This window comes from Glossina fuscipes, unplaced genomic scaffold (assembly GCF_014805625.2).
Source record: "Glossina fuscipes isolate IAEA_lab_2018 unplaced genomic scaffold, Yale_Gfus_2 128, whole genome shotgun sequence".
NCBI lineage: Eukaryota > Metazoa > Arthropoda > Insecta > Diptera > Glossinidae > Glossina > Glossina fuscipes.
Window position 1 is genome coordinate 211,030 of NW_023998471.1, and position 9,023 is coordinate 220,052.

Consider the following 9,023-nt stretch of genomic DNA (forward strand, 5'->3'; position numbering starts at 1 on the left):
TATACATACGTACATACATACATAAATATACATATGTACATACATATATATGCATAAATTTGACTGATATAGAGCGGATTATCTTTTTTTGCTTTTGCAATATTGTTTTTAGACAAAGGAAAAATGTCAAATATATTTATAGAAACATATGTGATATAAAAATAAAGCGAATCTCTGTTGTTAAATTTTAAATAGCATTTATAGAGAATTTTTATATATATATATATTTTTTTTTTTGCATATAAACATTGAAAAAGAAATGCAACAAAAAGTAAAAGTTCTATTAACACTTTTCTTTTCATTAATTGAAATTAATTTTTTTTAAATGCATACAAGCGTGCACCCGCGGCATGTAATTAACTTAGAGCAGATACAATTTGATATTTGCATGTGGGAGGAATGCAATTATTTTGAATAATGTAAACATAGTAAAGAAACACTACCTTCCTGTTTTACGATATTAATTAAAATGTTTTATTACTCATCCTCTAATAGAAATTTCGTGATAATAAAGTTTTATTTAAATTCAAGACAAACCTGCCGCCTATGCAATAGAAATTTATCGTTCACTGCATAACGCGCTAGATGCTGCAAGCCTTTAGAATCTAACCTACTTAAAATTTAATCAGAGAATAGATTACACTCATCTAGGAGGTAACTTTCGTCTGTCGCTATTGGTACAGTAGTTCTTCTTTAACAATTATACCTTTTTAACCCATTATACTAGACCACCTTTACATAAATATTCTTCAGCAAAAGTCGGCTTTACATTAGGTTTTCTTATGCTGTCTTTTTTACACGGTCCTTTTTCACACTCTTCTTAACAAAAAACGTTCGTAAATGAAAATGTATGGTTGCTTATGTATTAACATTCTATTACAGCATAAAGCAGGTCCTACGATCTAGATCATATCTAAATGTAAGGTAATATAAAAAAAGAGAGCTGACGTAATATAAAAAAAGATGGAAAAGGAGGTTCTAAGTCAGATGGAATGTGAGGATTTTACACAAATACTTTATTAAAAGAAAAATATATTTTGAAAAAATTGCAAATGCAAGGAGGTTAAAGTACATAAATTGCAATGTTGCCAATGATGTTTAATGAAATCTATTCCGTTTTTCCCTTAAGCCTTCTTTTGCTTTATTTGCTTACTTCAAGCGAAAAACGACATGTTACGTGAGAACTTGATACGAAAAGTAACACTTGCAGTTCGCGACTGCGAAGTAAAAATGATGGAATCCATATTCATCTTTTCAGCGTATGCTCTCGATTTTGGTAGATATTTGCTCTGCTTGCTGTAAGCGGTAGGATTTAGATGGCGATAAATGAAACTTGTAGTCTTGTAGCTTTTCTTCCTTCTCCGTAATCTTTTGCTCCTCAGCTAATTTCAATTTTTGCAACTTTAATGAACATTTGATGGACATTGATTCAGAATCTGACACTATTAATCAGTTAAATGTGTCGACTATTTTAGCGATATACTCGTATACTCGTCAAACACACAAACAGGGTATATGTAATGTGAAATTAGGTTATAATGAAACGACTACACAAAATAACAAGTACACGTTCGTAAATAGGAGAATTTTATGAGGAAATCCGAAAAGGACGGATCGACGGATCATAATCTATATATTCGTCGTACACACTTAACAGATTAAGCCTATTAAACTCGCGTTCAAATTATTATATTGTAAAAATTACACACATGGCATTGCGTTACGTTAAAAATACAGGATGACTTCTTCTACCTTTGGCAGAGATGTTTTGATTCTTTCTACTCAGTTTTGCGAAAGTTGCTTTCAAGAAAGTTGCTTGCAAGCAGCAAGGAACTTGCTTGCAACCCAAGCGAAAGTGAGCAAAATTTACGTAATTGAAACTTTAATAATTTATTTGTTTTGCTTGTCTTATAAAAACTGCATTATTCTCTTTATCTATATAACTTGAAATTCATTCTAAAATAAATGCAATTAAACTTTGTATCATTGTTGAGAGGAGGAAAAATAATACTGAACGAGCTGCCATTTGACCAGCCGTAGGTGTAAGTGCTTGGGATAAGTGCTAACAAAACTGAAAATACGTAGCTTTGTTGCTTTTTTCATCTACCATACAGTTCCACACACACACACACACACACACACACAGACCTAACTATAATGTTAAGTGTTAGTTCAAAAGATAAGAAAACAAAAATTCTTCAAAAAAAAAAAAAAAATTAATATGTACTTGTAACAAATTTTAAGAACATAAAGTAAGTGCTTATTTTTCTCTATTACCTCGCAAACAAAATTAATTTAATTGATAAAGAATCTCGAAAGTAGAAAAGTTGTTAATGCATTAGAACGAATGGTGAGTGGCTGGCATCTTAGGAAAGAGTGTTGGAAAGACAAGCGATTTTTTGAATAAAGCTGTGAGTGAGCCTTAGCTGTTAGTGTTTTAAGAAGAAATTAATGAAAATAAAGACTTGTGTTTTTATGGGCGAAACCATTATCAAACTCTATGGCATGTCACCTTTGAGTCTTAATTAAACTCATGCTTGTCGAGTTTTAAGCTTTTTCGGGACTTTAAGGAATAACATACCAAGGTACAGACGGAGAGTACTAAATACGATCAAAAGAAAAGTCAACTCAAAGCATGGTTTGCACGCTTGTAAACACAAGTTAATTTACATTATAAGAGCATCCGCGCTTCGAATCATTCATCAATTAATTAATTTTGTAATTAAACGTAACAACAGCATCGTTAAGTGTAGACAAACATAATTTTGCTATTTCAGTGTGTCTACTTGTCTTCTTCTACAATTTTTTCCATGAATTTTTTTTTTTGTTTTTTTAAATGTACATCCGACGGGGACTATAATGGATACTGCAAATAACATAAATCCAGTAATTGTGTCTGAGTATAAACTCAAATTAAGCCTAAACAATGAACTTATTGTGCAATCAAATTGAAAGCAATAATGTTTCTTTAGAGAAAAAAAAAAAAAAGACAAGATAAATGTAATTAAATAAAAAATCTATAAAATAACTAGGAATTGTAAAATAATTAAAAACTATAAAATAATTAAAAAATAATTTTGAAAAGGAATAAAAAATTGAAACGAATTTAAAAAAGCCACAATTGCTTTAATGCAAAGCCAATAAAACCAAAAGGAAACGAAAAAGAGAACGAGACTTAAGGAGAGAAAACAAGTCTACGATAATTGCGGCTTATTTGTAGATTTATAGCGCACTACCGAAGGTTGAAGATGTATATCACACAAACCGCCGCAAGCCCGCACACACGGAAAGACACACGGACGGACGGACGGACGGACACTTTTGAAAAATTCCCTGAGCACAAGACCAAGGATCTGAAATCTATCTTAATTTTTTTTCTAAACTTTCCTCACAAATTACATAAATAAAATTGAATTATTACTGAAACAACTTGACAAGTTAACTTTTATCATAAAAAAAATATAAATAATTATATGTATATGTCCCTCTTAAATCATGTGCATTGTAGGGAGATTAGCAACAAAACAGAAAAAAATTTCTATATACAATAAGTGAAATAAAGAGCAATGATTTTATTATATGTAACTAGCAACATACAAAGCCTCTCATGGAATAATAAACACAATCTTTTTTACGCATACCATCGTCGTCGCATAGGCACACAATTTTAATAAACGCGAGTGTTTTTTCTTTTTTTGTTTTTGCTGCTTTTGTTTTGCAAATAAACAATTATGCAGATATATAAGTTTTATGTAATCGTTTTCTTTCGCTTTTTTATTTCTGTTAAAATGATCGCGGTTAGCACAACTTTTTTTTTCTTCTCTTTTTCGTTTCTTCTACTGATGTTGTTTTTGTATTAAAATGCATTCATCACACATGTATTATACATTAAACAGCAACCAGCAATTCATTAACATATATATAGCAAAAAAAAAAAGGAAAAAACCGAAAAAAGATCACTTTTTTAAGGTTATGATTATCAGAGGATTGTGTAAAAGCTTGAAGTTTTGTATTGAGAAAAAATAAGAATTTTTTGTTTTTTTTTTTTTTTAAATCTTCTTGTACGCGATGATAAGCGTGGGCAGTGTTAGAAATATAAATTTTTATTTATTTTGGATTTTGTTCTTAGGAAGCGTTATAAAAATTTATTTACGTTTTTATATTTTATATTTTTTCGTTCATCACACACTTTTTTGGTTTTGTTTTCTTTTCTTTCAAATAATAAAAATGCAATGTTACGTTATCACGATTAGGTTGTTTTTTTTTTTTAGTAATAAATTTGTGTTTTTTTTTTTTATATATATATATTTAAATAAAGAATTTAATAATACCGCTCATGGATATAAGAATATTTGCGTAATTTACAGCAAAAATAAGAGATTAATAATAAAAAAAAAAGTGAAAAATTTGCAGTATTTCTGTACAAAAGCCGACGTAACAAATTATTTATTTATTTATACATATATTTTTCTGTTTTTTGGAATACAAGTGTAACCGTCAACGTTTCAGCGAACAGTGGCAAAGTGTTTGAAAAATCGACAGCAAAACGTAACACTGTTTTCACATAGACAGAGCAAATACAAAAACACATACACATACATACTCGCTTAAAGTAAAAGTAATGCAAAGAAAAGCAAAAACAAACGAGTAACACAACACACAACCAGTCGAAGTCAAGTCAGGTCGTTGATAATAAAAAACTTATACAAAATCAAATGTAAAGAGAGTAAAAGCAATGAAAAGTAAATGAAAATAAACAAAATAAAGGAGGCAAAGAGTAAAATAAACAAACGGGAAAATATATGCTCTTAAAAAGAATCTTATCACACACACAATAAATAAATGAATGAATGAAATTTCCTCCTCTTCCGCAAAAGAGTAATGCGATGAGAAGCGCATGCGAGGAGATAAAGAGACAAAAGTGAGATAAGTAAGAAATTTTCTTTTCGAGCTTAAAAATATTGAACAAGTCCTAAAAAAATTTTAATTATTTATTTTCACCTATGATTGTAGACAAAATAGAGATACATATATATATATATATATAAAGCAACGCTGCATTGAACAATAAAAAATTTCAAAGTTATCGTAGAGTATTGAAATATTATCAGCAGTCATACGATATTCGGACGGTCATCATACCGTATATAAACCTCCCGAGTTCCGCAAATACGGTATATAAACCTCCCGAGTTCCACAAATAAAGTTCCCAAAGCACTTTAATTATTACGGTTAAGACAATCTCTCTTTTAGAGTTGCGTTTTCCATTCGATGTTGATGTCATCCATTTCAAAAGCACCAGGACGACACACAACCTAAGCGTAAGTTTTTACTTAATGGACAAAAACTCGGGCAATTTTTTTTCTTTGTAAACGTAAACCGTATTTTACTACCCAATTGGAATAACAAAGACAAGTATTTATATCTAACCTCTGGATCCTAAGCTTACTATTACCTGCCACATTAATTACAATATTTGCAGAGTAAAAGAGATATAAGCCCACTACACTACATAACACGGCGTTTATGCTACAATGAAGCTGTCAGATGTTTCTCTTTGCCGTACAAACAGCTGTTAAAAACAGTTGTCGCTTAATTTTCGATAATGACGAAAATGCTAATCATGTCGAAAAGGAATGGGGAAAGGTAAAAAAGGTAAAAAAAGACATTAGTTTAAAAGTTAGAGTCCTCGAAAATCTTATTAACCCCTTCGGTGTATCAATATTAAGAAATTTCGATGGATTGAACGGAAGAAGCCAGAAAGTTTAGATTTACAATGCTTTCAATTTTTATTTCAAAATATGCTAGTTCAGCAGTAAATAACGTAAGGTGATAAACAAAAAGTTTTCCACCTAAATGGATCGGACTTAAACAATTTGTCGCTGCGGATATTAGTGCCTTCTCCAACCCTCTGTCAATAAAATATTTCTTAAGTAACTGTTAACAGGCTGGTTAAGGCTGACACATAACAATTTAGCAGCTATAGCTATGCTGTGCCAGCCGAAAATTTGGACCCTAGTAGAATGCGTAAGTAATATCATATTGCTAAAATTTCGGCCAGAAGAGGGCGTACAAAGACTGGCATAACAACATGACAAACGGTCTGAGTTGACACTTGGCCGTCTCTCCTGACGTAATATTTAATAGTGGGTACTGGAGAATTGCCCGCAGACGTCGAGGGTGTTTTGATGATGCGTAAAGGTTCGACAACGATTTGATCTGTTAACGCTTTCCATCGATTAAAAAAAAAAAACTGTCATTCTGCCCATTTCACGCTTCCACACGCATCCAATATTTCTTTTCTAAAACATCAGTGTTACCTGTTCGCCAGTAGCCGAAAGTTAGTAACGCACCAAACGAAAACTTTTGCAAAGAATCAAACAGACTTTTTCCCGCAAAAATATTACGATATCAGCTATCAGTTATATATGAAGCCATCGCGCCTTAAAAGTGAATTTGGCTGTGAGAAAATGATCTGAAGTTAACTGATCAAAACTATATATAAGATCGTCAATGCCGCCGAGATTTCTCTGTTACAATCTGAACAGTGTACCTAATACATCATTCACATCTTTCGATAATTGTCATAGGATTACGAAAAATATTTCATTTTAGTAAAAAAATTATCCAAAAAAAAAAAAACTACTTAGCACATAATCGTATATTTAATATAAACTCTTCAATTGAAAAAACACTCAATTTATGTAATCATAGGTTTGGAGAGCTCTTAAGAAAATGAACAATTTACTCAACTCAAAATAAATTGCTTACAATTCATATAACAGCAATAGACTGCACTTATTATGTCTGTACGTATGTATAACTAACTACACGACTAAAGATTTCTGTGCTCTTTCTTTTTTTTTTTTTATAGTTTTTTTTTTTTTTTTTTTTTTTTTAAAGCATTGTTTTTCAGCCCTGGTAAGGCGATAAGAAGTAATTAACACACAAAACATTTGCTGGGAAAACGTATTTTAATAATTACTGTAAAAAAAGAGACGAAAAAATAACTTTTTTTTCCAAAATCCATGCATTTTTAGCCCACGTCTTTACCATATTTAACAGCATTTATAAAACAAAGCATTTTATTAAACAGTGACTTCTGTATTATGGTAGGACTCGCTACCGTTTGCAATAAACGACTAATGCTATGAAATATCGATATGTGTACATAAATACATACATACATATATACACATATTAACATATTACATAATCGACAACCGGCGTATGATTAATGAATTTAATGTAAAGGGAAAATAACAAATAAATCAAAAATTTGCACTTATGACAAATTTTGTCTGAATCAAGTCTGCTTAAAAAAATTCAAAAGCAGAAGAAGAATATAAAAGTTGACAGCGGAAGTTATTATATTGATTATAAGTGTATAATGGTTATTTCTTTGCAAAACTTTTATGAGTAAATTTATCCCTTTAAATTATATAATAATTATTATACCCTACACTACAACATTCAAAAGGTCTTGAGCTATCTCAACTCATTTGCTTGACGCACAGTTAATAAACTCACTTTTTTATTAGATCGATTGATCGCTTCAGAATGACTTTCTCGGCCAATCAAATCTAGCCTGTCTGCCTGTCAACCCGGTTTTCTTGTGTTCATCTTACAAAGCCGATATTTTTGAAAAAATTTGGTAGACTTGCGTGTTTTAGCCCAAGGATGAACGCTATTGAAAACGGTTCGGCACAAATCATCTTTCCGATCATTTCCCATATAGCGACTTATTTGGAAAAATCGTTACATAAATAACTGTAGAGAGGCGTAGGATATTTAATAATGAGCCCCGGCCCATTATATCGTTTTTATTTGTTATTTAATAAGAAGAAACTTTTTTAAGACAGAGGAGAGACGAACAAGAGAACACATTAAAATAATTTTCCTAAAAGTATACTATAAAGTTATAAAAGAAAGTCTTAAAGGGGATTTTAAAAGTTTATAATACCTGAGAGACTTTGCACGGGTTAGAATTATTTATGTGGCATAAAAAGTCGACTCTTCGCCTGAAGTCCAACACCAATCTTCAAATTATTGTCACTAAACTTAAAAATATAATCACGTTTTTCTCGAAGTTTTTTTTTTTGTCGAGATGACCGTACATTTAACGTACCTCAAGTCTAACGAACTAATTTTTTCCAAATGTAAAATCTACCCTCATGGTAACACACTTAAATGAACCGCGTGATATTTTTCTTCTGATTCTATTTAAGAACTTTTGGAGATTTTTATTTAAGATGTTTTTTAGGAAATCATTTTTCCGACTCAGGGGGTGCTGTCCATACGTGTGATAGTAGGAAAGAAGAAGGGAAAGAGAAACAATTATATAGAGTAGTCGCAGCCAGCATATGTCAATGTTCTATAAGGCAAGTTCTTACTAACTGAGCACTCACTCTACCTAGGACCAAACATGACCTATCGAACCCGCGCATATCGACTTGTTAGTGAGCGACTTTTATTAACTTGGTTACGTGTTAGGAACATAATTTTTTTTTGCGCAAAATCGTTCCCATTTTTGACTTAAAAAATCCGTCTCAATTAATTGATTTTTCCTTCATAAGTACATTCAAGGATATAATCACTAATTTCGGCCTGACAATTTATGCCCTACTCTTCATACGACTTCTTTCTTAGGTTAGTTGGGTGAAGTTACCTCCGGAAAGCACGAAAAAGACATTCTCCAACGACCTGCGGAGTTGTATTCAGTTAGTTCTTATTCAAGCGGCTGCCACAAGAGAGATCGGATCATCGAACGCCTGTATTTTTGAGATGAAAGATTTTGTCTAAAAAACCTGCTATATGAAAAGTGTTTACAGTTCCTTCTCCTCTCGTAAAAATAAATAAAATTTAAGCCCCTTAGCAACACGTGCCATTTGGCAGACAGATCATAATGATTTTTTTTTTTTTTTTTAAATCGAATTAAATATGAAAAATTCATATTGCTTAACAACAATACAAAAAAAAAGAAAAAAGACGTACCCAAGTCGCATTCTTAACATGGATACAAC

General features: G+C 31.2%; 1 long non-coding RNA gene across 1 annotated transcript; it reads left to right on the top strand.

Moving 5' to 3' along the window:
- Positions 1 to 5,049: 5,049 nt before the first annotated feature.
- Positions 5,050 to 6,614, top strand: LOC119640888. Its single transcript, XR_005247755.1, has 2 exons — positions 5,050 to 5,415; positions 5,483 to 6,614. It is a non-coding gene; the product is annotated as an uncharacterized LOC119640888 (long non-coding RNA).
- The last annotated feature ends 2,409 nt before the right edge of the window (positions 6,615 to 9,023 follow it).